Below are 16,579 nucleotides of genomic sequence, written 5' to 3' on the forward strand. Positions count from 1 at the left end.
CAAAACTTCGCCCTGCCTCGCCAATAGATCTGTGCATACTTTCACCCTCCTTTGCTCCTTTTCTCCATTGTTCACTTCGACTGTTATGAATCGAATTCAGTCAGTCGTCGATTTGCACGCACAGTTTGGCGAATTTCGACAATGTCTTCAGCTGTTTGACTCGTTATAGGCCGCTACACCATTTCGTCATCAGTCACTTGTTAACTTCCCTCCGAAAATCGTTTAGTCTATTTGTACATTGCCGTATTCTTCATGGCATTCTCGCAGTACACCTGCTCTAGCATTTCCTGTGTTTCACTGTCCTTCTTCCACAGTTTCTCCACTCCTTCTGCTCCCACCCCCAAATTTACGTTTGTTCATTGCTCCAATTCCAACTCATTCATGATAGAATATGCATGCAAGCAGAAATATACATATACGTCATTCAGCACGGAACTATCGCGCGTGTACGCAAATACTGCTGTAAGACACTGAAATAGGCTTCTGGAAAATATGTACAACTGCTTGTATAGTGCTGCCTTCAGTCATACAGTGGCGAGTTCGCAAACTTAATTGTCAGACCTACGCTGAAACGAAACTTGTTGGCAGTGCAACATACGAAAGATTGTAATTAGTTGATGTTCGATCAACACTTACTGCTTTCTTGACATACATATGTAATCTCAATGCAGCAATAACAAGAAAAAGAACAAATTCAATGGCTTTACAGCTCAAGATGGAATCTGTCCATTAAACAGCACGCGTGTTAAACGAGAATGGGTTGTGAGAGAATAGTGTTTGTATGCTATTATATCTCGCTTTTCAAACCAAAAATTGTCATCTTTTAATTCACATACAGTGAAACTTCAAATATCGGATTAATCAGTTTTAATTGTAATTTCAGATATGCAGATATTGGAGAAACCGTAAAGAAAAGGTGATGTTATGAGAAGGAACACTAAAATCCCTTTTGTTTAATAAAAAGATAGACAGGTAAAGTTAAATATATATTCAAAACAGAAAACGTTTATCACAAACAGTTTAGAAAATACAGCTTATCCTAAAGAATTAATGCTTATGCACTTATAAAATGTGCCCAAGCTTTGATACAATTCTAAATGCGTTTTGTATACTAATATCAAGACCTTGAATCCAATGGAACGAGTTTTAAGCGTATGCGACCATGGAATTGAGAGAGAGAAGTCATCTCTATGTTACGTTATACACAAACATCTCAACTAGGAGCTCATTTTTCTCGTAAAGTGTATCTCTGAAAGAAGAAAAAAAACTTCATTGAATTCAGTGTGCTCAAATTGTATAAAAAGAGCAATTAGAAATGTATGCTAGTGTAGACACTCCTACTATTGGCATAAAAAGGTACTTCAAAAGAGTAAGTTTCAAATCACTTTTTTCGTGACTTTAAGGACATTGGTGGATCTAGCCCAGGGCCGGGAAGCCCTAGGTCCCCTCATCAGTTTGAGTGATAAATAAAACCATCTATAATTTGTATTTTTTTGAAAGATTATAGTAAACTCATTATATACAACTACCTATCATAGTCTGGGTTCAGGTTGTCCCCCTAGATTTAACTTTCTAGATCCGTCAATGTGCAAGGACAAATAGTTAGGTTTAAGAATGATTCCACTGGTTTCAGTGCCCTCAAATTAGTATGAAGAGCGCCATCAGAAATTTATTCAAGCTTGGATACTTATCACTGGTATAGGGGATACTTCAAAGACTTTACTGATATCACTTACGTCGTGACTCCATGAACGGATATGTTTAAAAATAGTTCAAACGCTGGTTTAACTAGGAGTTAAGAATTTTTCTATTAATAAATACTTATTGTTCCGATTTTAGTAAGGTCTTCTTTTTTCTTTTATTTGAAATTTCATTCCAGCGATCCAGATTTTGGCAATCGGATGACTGGAGTTTGAACAACTGAAGTTACTTCGTATTTTGTTGATTACGGCATGATGATCGGTAAACATAGTAATTAGAGCTAAGATTGACACGCTAGGCACGAAACTACCCAATTAAATGAAACACCGAAAAAATAACATTTTATGAAAGTTTAACAAATATTAATTCATTTTCTTTTTCTTTCTTTCTTCCTTTTTTAAAAGAACTTTTGATATAGTTATTTAGAAACAAGAAATGATATCTTAAATTAACAAAATGAAGCTAACACGAAATTCAACTTGTTCCTCTCCGCTTGCCCTGATCCAAGAAAAAGAAAATCCGTTGTTCGAGTGGAAATTTCCCTATGTTCTCTATAAAAAATGACCAGCACACGGGGAAGGGGACCAGGAAGATCAATAGAAAAACTTGTAGTGTTGCGCACAGAGTTATAGCGGCGATGGTACGGGTTCTGGGAAAGAAATAGACGCACACACTAACGCATATACACCCATACTGAGAAGTACAAAAGATGTTCCAGGAAAATTCTTCATTCACATTAAAGGCGCCTAAAGGCATTTTTTTAAAAATAATTCAAATGTACTGGTAGTTATTGGTACACCTCCGTCAGAAAATTCTGGGCGGGTTCTGTCTGTTGCCAGAGAGATTTAAAAAGAAATAACCAAGTTACAACTTGAATTATAAAGCTATATTTTTAAACATTTCTTAACTACTTTTACTGCTTTTTTTTTTTTTTTTTTTTTTTTGTAACTCTGAAGTCTGTGATTTCCATTTTTAAAGCATATGACAAAGTTTTATGCAAAATTTCGCAAAAGTATCATCATCACAAACTCAGGACAGAAAACCTGGACTGAATGTGTAACACGAAGTCTATTACCGTGCCAAGAAGACGTGTTGCATGAAAACCCTATTGTCGATACTTCAGGCCAACTATAGCCTTTGTTACCCGTTCATTCATAGGAGTGTTATTCTGCTGAGGAATTGTCGCCTCGTTTTCTTATGCCAGTACCTTCATACTCTAGTGAAGGAAGGAGAGGTATTCGACTTCCATTCTTGGAGGCCCAGGTTCAAGCATCTGCAAGACGAAGTGCCGATCGACGGGTGGTCCCATAAACAGAATTATTGTACTATTTCGCACCTATCTTATCTTGACAGCAGACCAATAGAGTGCTTGACTTCATCATGGTTGAGATAGAGTAAACTTTCCTTTTCCCTCATATCACATGTGCCTCTTTTTTCATGGTTCGTTGTGTGTTTTAATAATTGTTGTCCCCCTCAATCTTGTTTGCTTAAGTGTTGTACATATTGTCATGGACGCTCATCAACATCATTGTTAAACTTTGTCCGTAATTGTAATTTTAGTTCAATTTCTTCAACGAACAGTGAAAGGAAATGGAGGATATTTCAAAACTAAATTGTGATTGATTAATGAATTCTTTATCTGTAAAACTGCTATGTAATTCTGTCTTTGAAATCTTTGCCATGCACTGAAGTTATAGCTAGCCTTCGGGATTCAACGTGTAAGATCATGCATTGACAAATATGATAAATAGATTCATATGTACGCGTCCTTACGTATTCTACCATGCATACAGGAAGTTCCACACCTCGCCTCGAGTCGAGTATCAAAACTACTGGGCTTTTCCACATCGGTGGTGTAGTAATGCCGAAGACCGATCAGAGGAAACACCTTGTTATTAGTGTGTATTGTATCAATCAAGATTACATCAATAATCTGGAGGTAGGCCCTATGTACTGTACAGTCATGTCCAAAATGATTGTCGCATATCTATAACTGTCTTTTTGTAAGAATATAATTTGATAATGATTTTGCACGGTACTTTTAATACTGTTACTATGTGTATAATCGGGAAATGTATATTTGTGGTAAATTTCATAGGAAAAGAATTATAAGCACGAAAATTAGAATGAGTAAAACAAAATGTTGCTAAATGGACAAGAAAGTTTATATTCGTTTTGTTGTTCTTATTTACTGTTCTTTTGACATGAAATTTGACCCATATATATCTCTGCCGATTATACACACACACAAACATAAGAAATACCGGGCGACTTTGTTATCAAATTATATTCCTACAACAACATATTTATAGACATGAGACAATCATTTTGGGCATGAGTGTACCTGTTTCATATTTGTCAATGCCTAGTCATGAGTCAGTGCTTCCAAAGTTTCAAACAGACAACTGGACTAAAAATTACACTCATTAAAAATATTTCCCCACAAATCCTGTTCTTTCATTTTAACAGAAAATATGAATATTAGTGTACGAAATTATCGATGTCTACATTACTAAGAAAGTTGATTATTGCTATGATACGATACCTCTTGCATACTTCTTTCTATGTAATCTATAGATTACTCATAGCTTAACTGCAATATTACAAATTTCACACAACTTTCTCTCGAAATGCTGAGTACCATCTCACCATTCTTCCAGCATAGCAACTCACTTTCAGATGGTGATCTTAGAGTTTTTATTTTAAATTGTAGTGCAACAAGAATGTGTACTACTGATAGGAGTACATATGTGGTACTATAAGCAATGTCCTACTATTAGCAGTAGCCAAACTGAAAAACATACATTCTGCTAGTTAATAGTCTATTTTTCGTTTTACATCCACAGTACACAAACAATCTAAAATCCGAACCACTTGGCGTTACAGCCTTTTTTTGGGCCTGAGAAATCCAATCCCATCTATTAGCGAGAGGGTTAACTAACAGGGTATCAGGAGCTTTCTAGACCTAGTGGCTGTCATGTCTTATTCGCCTGACTCCCCAGTTTGCCTCACAACACTGGGTGGACACCGAAAATTGGGAAGCTCCTGGAGGGAATTGAACACGGGACCACGCGGACGTGAGTGCAGCCCACTAGACTACGGTTGTCTAGTGGCGCTTACAAACAAAGTCCATTAAAATAGAAAAAAACTTTTGGCGACGAACAACATATTTATAGAGCCATAAAAGTAGTTTTTCTCAGTATTCTTGAAAAACTACCAATGGAGATTTACATTCACCCATTATGATTTTGTTCAGTCCAATGAGGTCTGCCGAATTGTGTGTGTTTCACCTTTGTACATTTTTTTCGTAGCACGTTAATAATGTCGGAGAATTTGTGACTGTAAGGAGTTAGAATTTTGCAGAAAGCCACACGACTCCAAAGGGATCTACTAATTTCACTTTTAGGATTTGCTAAAGCAGTTTTACAGCAGAGATTTAGGATTTAGGAATTAGATTTTTGGCTGTCAGCATCTAAGGCCATTTATCCCGTCACGTTTGAGGGATGACGTTCCTCGGCGAAAACACTATTCGGGGAAAGGGAACGAAGAAAGGGTTAGGGAAGGAAGGAAGCAGCCTGGGACCTATAAGTTACGTACCACCCCGACATTTGCCTGGTGTGAATGAGGAAAACCTCATTCAGGGTGGCTGGTCTCAAAAAAACGTTTTACACTTTTTCGACCGAGTGCCCCCACCGGGAAGCGAACCCGGGACCGCTCGCACCGAAGGAGAGAGCGTTAGCGGTTACACTACGCGGGGCCATTTTACAGCAGAGAGTATTGATCTGCGAATTTTACTTTGAAATTTAAAAAAAAAATCTTAAAAACATTTGAAAAAGCAGTTGAATCCTTCCTTCCCCAATCCTTTCTTCCTTCCCTTTCCCCGGTAAGTGAAAAAGCAACAGAACCATTATGATAGTTGAGTTCTATTTATAAAATTTTACATATTTTGTGCCCTTATATGTAGAATCTATCTTCAATAAAGCATTTATATCAGCTTTGCGTTGAATGACCATAACTAAGAAAAAAAAGATCACCCGTATTTCAATTTCTTTAAAAAGTTCGAATTAAGCGACCATGTCACAAAATATGATTTCTATACTTCATCACTTAACCCGAGATGATACTGGTAATAAATTTGGATATTAGTAGCGTGGAGTCATCCATTACGCGATCTTCGTAACGCATAAGTGAATAAATAGTTAATGCCTGGTGCAACGATCGGGCTATCAATTACCTCTAATTCACACAGGGCCATTTTACCGCTTAAGCATTAAACACAGCATATTACTCACTCACTAGTCAGCCAGAAAACTGTTCGTGACAAGATATGGCAAAACAGGGGGCGAATATTACATGACACTGCATGAAGGGCTGCAGTATATTTCATTGACAGAAAAAAATAGTTTTATATATTTCAACCACGTAAGTAACTGTCACAGCTTGAAAAAAAAAAAAAAATAGAGGTAAAGTATATCAGAAATTGAAGCTCTCTCTTTGAAATAAGAACCCTCCGAGCTCATCTAGTGGCTAATGCATGCCTTATGATTCAATTTCCGATGAGAGAGACTTCAGATTTCAACGGATTACGTTCGTTCGGATTTCACTTTCAACTATGGGCCCATGTTTCATATAGCTTCGGTGCTAAAAATGGAAGAAACTTGCACTAGGAAAACAAATGAACAAAACTGACTTAATCATAGCTATCATTAATTAAGTAAATGTCCTTATACTGTGTGGTGTAGTCTTGGTAAACTTGCATGAAGTAATTGTCTTGTACCTGGATGCTTTTTTTTAAATAGACATTACTATTGTGTGAAAAAATGAAATCTTTTAGTTTAACGTCCCACGATTATGTCCTTTAGGCTAAGGGAGACGATGATTAATGGACGTGAATGATAATGGAAGAATTGGTGGAATAAGAAAGTGGGAGGAAACGGGAGTACCGCGAGGAAACTCACGAACAGAATGTTGTCCACCACCGACTTTCTCAGCCGGGGATCGAACTAGGGACCCCTCACAATAGAGGTAAGCGCTCAACCACCAAGCAACTGTGCTCGCTACTGATGTGTGATAGTAATTGAAATAAAAATGTTTAAAATGATATATGATTATGAAACATGGCGGATGAATCTCGACCCAAATCATTGAAGCTCTAATTACCAGGAGTCGAAATATACAAGGCAACAGACTACTCTTACACTGAAACAGGTTATGTGCACAAAAATATTTTTTAAACCTACCCAACAATTATTTCTTTTGTCGAAGAAGTGTACAATCTAAAAAAAAAAAAGTTATTTCTGTAACTTATTTATCATTTATCACTTGCTTAGTCTACCATTTCAAATACTTCCATTTAATTTCCTAAAATGATCCACATTAGGCGAGACTGCAGCCCTTATGTTTGTAGTTGTAATGCGTGTCTTTGTTCTACAAGGCTTTATTAACAACTCGATATAGACATCTTTAAATCTAGTTTTCAGTAATTGAGACACTCACTATATAGCAATGGTACGCGAAGGTTCATCGCTCCAGAAACAAGAGCCTTTCAGTGGGTCCTAGTCTGTTCTAAAGAAGCCAATCCGGATACTCATTACTCACTGCATTAAGAATACACTTTTTAAACGTCCCCTCTTCTTGAAGTATACAAAGATTTTTCTCTCATGATTTTTAAACTAAAACTATAAGAATCCACACGTTTCCCATTTTAGTGATGTCCAGCCCACCTTAACATATCAATTTAGTAATTAGTATTATATACATTAATAGCTTTGACCTACACATAATCGAATTTCATATATTTTCTTTATTCGCAAGTTTCTCTCTTTCTTCCTTTCTTTGCGCCGCATTCCTCAAAACTTTATTCGAAAAGTTAGCTTAAGTTCATATGTAGACAGTATAACAAGCAAAATTATGCTTTACAAGCATGTTATTACTGTCTGAAAGCCTATTCTTCGTACGGGAAGAATTGATTTACGAAAAATAATAGAAAGGTAGATTTGGACCCCCCTTTCTCCGATTGGGATGCATATTTGGGTCAAATTGAAAGAACAAAAAAAAAAAAAAAAAAAAAAACCTTATCCTAGTGCTATGTCCAAAAATTCATTTCGCACAACGTTATTCTTCTCGAAAATTAAAACACTACTTCCTTCTTAAAATGTGATTTTCAATGTAATTGTATGATGAAAATTCAGGTCAACCTACGTGCTAATTCATTCGAAAATTAAATAGTTTGGCAGTTTCCTCACTTTCGTCACTTTATCGAACACAACATGGAAAATTATAAATCTTAAAGAAATTGCTATCTCTTTACAAATTTCTTTATTTACAAACGGAATTCTCCAAAACGCTAGGACAAGGGGCAACTTATTTTCAACAAAAAGTTTACAGACCGAGTTCCATCTTCGTAACTTCAGAAGCCATTCAAATACTATCTTGAGATATTATATATACACATATTCAACACGAGGCTTATCCATCTATGATCCGTAACCAATCTTCCCCAAATACTCCAAACATGTCACACCCTCCTAAAAGAATAGGGATATCATTTAAAAATACTGAAAGACTCTAAACAACTTCACTCAGTTACAATCTTATTGAAACATTTTGACCCATAAATTATATTAGGGTTTCAAGAGACTTTTAGATTTTGAATGCCGATAACTACATTGACTTTTACTTTTCAGATTGAATTTAATTTATCTCAATTGAAGTTATATAGCCCTATCTATGGTATCTCCTTCAGAAGAACAGTATACTGGAATATCTAAAACTTGTTACGGATATGGATGGTTAACTGAAGAAACCTCACTCAAGTCGTGATTTATTTGGTATAGGTATGTAATCATCTTTAAGAAACAATTCGAAATTAGTAATAAGCTGGCGCATTGGGTGGGAAGAAGATAATCAAATTATTCACTAATTAGCATTTCAAGCACAAAAATGCATGGTTTTGTGTGATTTATGGTCTAGAGGAGTGATGAACCAATGGCAGCCCGTGGGCTACATAGGGGCCACAAATAAAATGTACGATTTGTTCCTTCTTTTAACTTCAGGCTTAACAGGAAGTAGGTCCGCAACCAGAGGGGGGACTGGCCCCCCTAAACTTTTCATGGCCCCTCCAGATCACAATACAAAATGCACAATTTAAAAATGTTTAAGAATTTTTAATGACTTGCCCCCCCTAACATATCCACGGCCCCCCAAACCTCTGTGGCTGGTTTCGGGCCTGACAGGATGAGTGTTACTAATCATAATAATATACTTGAATCGCGCCTTATTTTGTTTATTTATTTATTACAGTGAAAATATTTTCTTAACCTTTTGGTTACCAGGCACACACTGCAAGGTGACGCCATTAGTACTGTGCAAACTTTGAAATGTTTGTAGCTCGGCCCTAACTGGCCTAGACACGTGAAAAAGAAGCAAGAAATAATAGCTAGAACTATTATTTAGAAAACGTATGGCGTACGCACATCCACTGAATCGTCGCCTTGGGGAAAGGGAATGGCATTCAACTTCGATTTTTGTAGTCTTCTGATTCAGGGCAGGTCATAAATTACCCATCACTGGTTTGAAATTCACCGGACCAGTTTTCTCCGAAGATTAAAGTGGCAATGTTCGTTATGATGAAACCACAGCTGTATAATGGGATAATCTGAAAATTGTTGTAGCTTCAGCATAATTAAGTTAACATCCGTATGTTCAATACGGTGAAATAAACTACACGAGCGAATATAGTGTCGCTACGCACGACGTCTAATTTTCACGAAATGGTGATATGAACTGGACAACAACAACTTATGACTTGACACCTTGGACCTTTCCCTTAGGACCTACTTGAAACATGAAGTGTACATTGACAAACCAGAAATCATTCCAGAGTTAAAAGAGAACACACAAGCCACCACGAGAGATTTATGTTCCATAATTGAAAATGTCATACAAAATATATTGATATCTGTTAACGTAGCCGTGGTGGATATTTAAATGACAAATTTCAAATTAAATTGTAATCGATGGTACTTTCATTTAAAATACAGAAATCAATATCATTCCATTTATTTGTGTTTTCATTAAAACAATGAAACTCTTAAAGGCCTCTTTTTGGAAAACTACACGATTTTGGATGCACAAAAAGTCTGGTCTCATAGCAAATCACAATATACATATATTAAGTAGAATGTAACTATTACAGCCATTGTTTCACGTATGAAAAGCATTACGGAGACATGTGCTCAAACTGATGCTCCTCCTAAGCCTTGCAGATATCAATACGAGAGAGAAAGCTCGTTGTATATGGCATAAAATGGTTTGTATGCTGGTGTGAAAAAAAACTTTACTGTCTAAATGAACTGTCTGTATTCTAAATTTGAAACAAGTTACTATTCCTTATGAGGCCAAACTTTTGGGACGCTCTGTATATACACATTTTCAGTTGCTAAGTGGCTTAGGTCTTTCCACTAATTTTTTCTCGATAATCCTTTAGAAGTTTCCACGACTTACATTGCGTTATGATACCTTTTGTTGGCACCCTTTGATTTCAGCAACTTCCACAAAATCATACTGGGTATATAGCACAAAAAATTGCAGTCTCCTTTTGTCAAATTTTCTCAAAAATAATAAGTAGTGAAGGCACGCTATTTAAGTGGACAGCTCAAATTACAAGATTGACAATTTCTCTTAGTTTTAAAGACTATGTGATAGACTTACCTCATCCGACGGAATAAAGGCGCTAGGTCCGTGCACTGCAGGGCGAGGCACTGGAAGACCCCTCTCCTGAAATTAAAATAGTTGTTAAGTAAGTTCTTTGTTATTGCAATTTGATGATAAAATTAAGCCAGGAAAAGCACACAAAAAGAATTTTGATGAAAACGTACATTTTAATATGGAAACAGTTTTTCAAAGAAAACTGAATGAAATAAAAAGTTAGACAATTATGCCCTGTACCCCACAGAAGACGGGTTATTAATGAAAATTGGCGACTACACAAGAACTGGTGAAATCAGAACATAAGAAGCTCGAGAAAACTCACGGACAGGGTGTTGTTCACCTCAAATTCTCAGACTGAAATCGAACAAGTCTCTCTCGTCCATCAGAAGAGCGCTCTACCACTGAGCCATTAGGTTCTTTATTTTAAAGTTTTACTTTTCACTGTACTTAGCGCTGGATCAACACATTTTTGTGTGGCACAGTTGGAAGGGAAACTATGCACTCTACTTACTTATTCGACTTTGCTCTGTATCTACACTTCCCAGTAACTTAGGAACAGATGACGTAAGTGACAAAATACCCAAACAGTGGGTATGCACTTCTTTTGGTGATTGTATTTATATGTTAAATACTCAATGCATCAATAGAGTACTGTGTTGTCGATTGGTTTGTGTCTCATTGTTAAATGATAATATTATAGAACTTAAAACAAAATGAAAACAACCGGACAGGTGGTTCTTGAAAGAACGTATATTCATACTCCTCTTGTAATTATTTTTTATTCTCGGAAGAGACTATTATTAGCATTAAAATCAACTACTTTCGTTCAAACAGTCCTCGGTAACAACTCTGATTGCATATATTTATAGATTTCCTACAATGAATACCATATTTTAGTACTTACTTCCTCATATGCATTATTATTATTATTATTATTATTATTATTATTATTATTATTATTATTATTATTATTATATACCGGTACGAGAAAGAAAATACAAATATTCGTTTAACATTTCATGATGGGTACAAATACAAATACGGTATCTATCTATCTCCAGTTTTCCTTTGAAGAGTTTACATTTAATATCTGGATTCGAAATAGATCTATATATGAGTGTTTGTTTTTACTGGAGTTTCGTAAACAGTAAATATATTCGAGAAATGACAAATACTTATTCGGTTAGAAACGCATAAAATGTAGAGCTAACAAAAATGAAAATGAATACACTCACTGATACGGTTTTCAGTTAGCTACCAATATTGTATTCGTATTGTTTAAGTATAGGTATAAACAGAGGAAAAATTGAAACCGTATTTACAAAAGCTTGATTAAAACTCTACATTTCTTTTTTCGAAAATAAATTACTTACGAAGCCTGATTATTTGACAGATCAAAGCCATGTAATGCTTAGCAGATGATATATGTATAAATATAAAATTTGTATTTTTTTCTTTTTTTTTTTTTAAAAAAAAGATCCAAGCTAAAGAGGGAAATACGTCACACACACACACGATGACGTATTCTCGAACTTGGAAAGGATAAGATTTGGATCGTTAATATCAGGTATATTATACGACGCCAATTTCTGAACTTATTTGCGGGGAGAAAAGAGGTTCAAGTATCTATGTTCCGTTCTCTGATACAATCTAACAAGATATAAGTGACTATTCCAACCTTTATTTTGACGTAGTAAGACAGCTAACGACTTCTCCAGGTATTATACAAGAAGGTAATGCCTAGTTCTCCAGGTATTTATAACATGAAATAAGTTCATTATTATATCATGCTAAATTCTAATAAAAACAAACTCTCTTCAGTTACAAGATGATAAATACCACTATTCAATGCGTGAGCAGATAGATAGCTAGCTTTTCCAACATTGTTCTCTCTACGAATTTTCAAGTTTCACAAGATCTTCCACATTAATTCGATCAAGTATGTCCTTACGTACGTGACACAACGGTGCTGCTTTAAGGCACCATTACGACATAGTATTTCTTAGTCAAGTCTTGACGCACCACAGAGAACTAAAAGTACGTTCAACTCGAGTAAACATTGAGGAAGCACTGATCTGCTTCCATGATCGGCACCTGTGGGTATATCTACTGTTGAAGACTAGAAGAAAACGTTTGAAATATCGTTGAAATTTTTCAACGATCATATTTCCTGATAAACATCACGTGTTGAATTTGGTTGGTGCTCATTTTCCGTTCTTTATTAAGTAAAAACCGTGTACGTAGCTAAACGATTCCTTTGAGTTTCTTCATTCCACCATTTTATGATCATTACTATCCGAATCATAGTTTCGGAGCATAATCGAGGATCGTAAAACTAAAAGATCGCAGCATTTACAAACAACAGTTGGAAAGTAAGTGGAGAGAAGTCTGTCAGTTCCTATATTTAAAATAGTACAATGCCGCGATTCGCCTAGTACGATTGACGAAACGTTCCTAACTCAGTAATGATTTGAAGGGTGGCTCTGAGGGAGAATCCTTCCGGAGCATTTTTCCGATTGTGCTCAACTCTCAAATAATTTTCACTCGCTTTATTCAAATTCCCTCCGGGGGAAATTTCTGAAATCATCCCTACCTGAAATAACTTCAATTATGATGGATAGTCTTCTGGATTCGAACTCAGGATATTCCGATTTCGAAGGAGACACTCCGATCACTAGCCTACTGGCACTCGACTTTTGTTTATTTACCAGGGAATTGCCATGAGAAGGATAAAATATTCCCTTCTGCTTTGGAAATTGAAAATCTCAACTGCTTTCTTTCCTTTTTCTTAGGAGAGAAAGAGATAAAAACGAAACTAACCCCACGATTTCTTCCATTTCAAAAAATAATAATGGGAACTTGAGGATGACTTCTTTCCATGAATCTTCTCTCGTATCCACCTTTCCAATTTTAGCTATCGAAAAGTTTCGTTTTCTTTCTTCTATTTTCATCTACTGATATGAAGGAAATTTGAGTCTATTCTCTTTTTTTTCTGTTCTTTTCTCTGCCTCTTTCTTCTCTTTTTAGGAAAAACCAAGTGTGTTGGCGTAGAACGCTGAGCAGAATACGGAAAAGATGAAGCAATTTATTTCCATGGAAGACACACACAACGCTACGGAAGATGGCCTACAAACGGTACATCTATCTCAAAAGTAAAAAAATGAGTGTTCTTAAACTTTGTGCTGAAGGAAAGAAAACAGGTTTCATTTATCTAAGACGGCCTTATTTATTGAAGTTTACACTATTAAATCGTAGTTTCTTCGTTATTTTGGTTCTCTTACATGTTTCATGCCACATCTCAGAAGGATGATGTCCCGCTACCAGAACTTTCCAGGATAAAGAATGGTATAGCTTCGACCTGTTAAATGATTTATTGCCGTGCCAACTCTCATCATAGCTCAATAGTGATACAAACAGTTTCCGTGAGGAAAGTTTGCCGTATCCACTACGGAACGGTCATTTATGACTACTAACAATGTCCATACGAAATACTGTACATTATTTTCCCAAAAAAAAAAAAAAAAAAAGGCACACAAAATCGATTAGAAAACAGAATGGAGGCTTTGGAAATACGAATGTAAAGAATGATGGGATGTTAGAATAGTTGGAGAGAAAAGAATTTTAAATGTTATTAAAAGGAGAAAAACTGGTTGTGATATTGTCTGAAAAGAACGATGTCATGAGGGGCGTACTAAAGGGGGCCCGGGACTTCACTAAAGGGGCTAGCCGTTGTACAAGTCGTTGGTCGGCTACGAGACGTATGCCCCTTAATTCTATAGCGAATTAAACGAACGTGTTGGCTAAATCAACCTGCGAAAAAAAATCCTAGAGTTGAGGTGTTCCAGGTGTGAGCTGGGTTGACCGACTGGTCAATGTTGGCAGTTCATTTTAAAATGTAATCTTATTAAGCCACCTGTATGAATATGCAATTTAAATGTTATAACAATTTTTTTCCAAAATATACAGAGCGTCCACAAAAATTACTTACATAACCTGGTGACGGTTCTAGCTTATCGGTCGCGATGTCACTTCAGTATCTTTTAAAATGTATAAACAAACAAAAAATTCTCTGCGGGTATTTAGAAAATAAAGGGTGCCCGAGAAGTCCCTATCCATTTCTAGAAAGAATACTTGAATTCAAATGAAGTATTTATAATATCAAAGAAGATATGTCAATGAAATCACCTCAGTTCGACATGACCGCCCTACATATCTACACAGAGTTGTCATGTCTTCGCGGTACACCTGAATACACGCTGTAACATTGATGGGATACCGAAATGAGTTCCTGAGATGCACCAAATCCCTAACGTTCACCTTCTATCTTTGATTGCATTCCTACTTTCTCCACGAAAGACTTAATCGTAAGAACCAATCAAGTCATCTCTACAATGGAGGTCGAACATTTTCAAATGACATCACACTTGTGTGGAAACATGTGCTAGAGAGATGATAATATTCTGGAGCGCTAAAGCTCTTTTACAGAAGAAAGCATGTCTCTTAATGTTGGAATAAGAAGCTACTATACTAAACAGTATGTTTCTGATACTCTACAAGGTGAATTTACTCATTGTCTTCGGAAACCAACTGTTTATGGTACTGTTATTCTCAGATTATGTGAGTAGCAACTTTCAGGGAAGCTTTCAACAGTTCGCGAAACTAAGAATCAAAATTAGATCACGTGAGTTTTTAATCATCTTCATTCGTTTTAGTGCACTGCAGCAGGCCCGTAGCCAGCCCTAAAACTTAGGGGGGGCCTGGCTGAAGTTAGGGGGGGCCCGATCCAACCATATTATAGTTCTTTTGCAAGCCTACTGTAAAACTTTTAGGGGGCCAGCAAAAATTTAGGGGGGGCCCGGCCCCCCCTAGACCCCCCCTGGATACGGGCCTGCACTGCAGACATCGATTCAATTTTCAATTGACAATCCGAGCTGAAATGAAAGACGGCGTTCCTATGTATTTAAAATAAATAAAACTTTTCTTGAATGTTTACCAGATAGTAAAGGCCTCAAGCTGATTCCAATTGTTTGCAGCTCTTGACTATGTTTGTGCATCACGTGTATCTCACCACCTCGTTTCAAAGCATTTTCATTCTCGTGTTCTACGAATCTGGTTTCAATTCTTTGCTTTTTTTTTTTTTTTGCCTTAAGGGGGCAGACTACTAAATATTTTTGAAAAACTAATAATTATTCTTTTGCCCGTTTTTCGTAAGTGGAAAGAGGCAATAAAATGTAAATTACCACAATAAGAAATAATGTTGTTCTACACCAGAAAATGAGAATCGGAAGAATTTTCAGTGTTGCCATCAATAGAAATTACAGTGTGACCAGAATTTGAATTACCCAAAAATCTAGGTTAAGGCAGCGACTAGAAAAATGAACTTAACGGTAATTGATGACTTATCATGCTGTCTATGTTCCTGGTTTACTACGTTTTAAATAATATTTGTATTTATTTTGTAAGAACTTATTTATTTTGTAATTATTTGTGTAAGTTTTATAAAATAAATAGAAATATTATTTAAAAAGTAGTAAACTAGGAACATAGCATAGTAAGTCATCAATTACCGTTGAGTTCATTTTTCTAGTCGCTGCCTTAACCTAGATTTTTGAGTAATTCAAATTCTAGCCACACTGTAATTTTTATGGATGGCAACACTGAAAATTCTTCCGATTCGTATTTTCTGTTGTAGAATAACATTATCTATTATTGTGGTAAGTTACATTTTATTACCTCTTTCCACTTACGAAAAACGGGCAAAAGAAAAAAATATTAGTTTTTCAAAAATATTTAGTAGTCTGCCGCCTTAAAGGTACGATTTCTTTTAACCATAAGAAGTATTAGGAAATTTGCACTCATTTGTTTTCGGGTAAGACCGACCTAAATATTTTTGGTGTTTCTCTGTTACAACTTTACTCTCTTCACACGAAAATGTAGATTTTCTAAAAATTGCGGGAAAAGCTAAATCCCATCAGCTCCCCCCTCTGAGTGCACCACTGGACATTTGTTTAGGTTCTGAACAGAATAAAGAAAACTCCTTGTCAATATATATTACCATACTAGTTCAACGGCAATCAATATTGAAAAGGGAATAGTAATAACTTCTGGTTTGAAAAGAATGTTAATGAAGTAGAATGAACACGTTGAGACGCTGATTAGATTTCAA

Source organism: Thermobia domestica, chromosome 1, assembly GCF_964235325.1.
Source record: "Thermobia domestica chromosome 1, izTheDome1.hap1.1, whole genome shotgun sequence".
In the NCBI taxonomy this organism is placed as follows: domain Eukaryota; kingdom Metazoa; phylum Arthropoda; class Insecta; order Zygentoma; family Lepismatidae; genus Thermobia; species Thermobia domestica.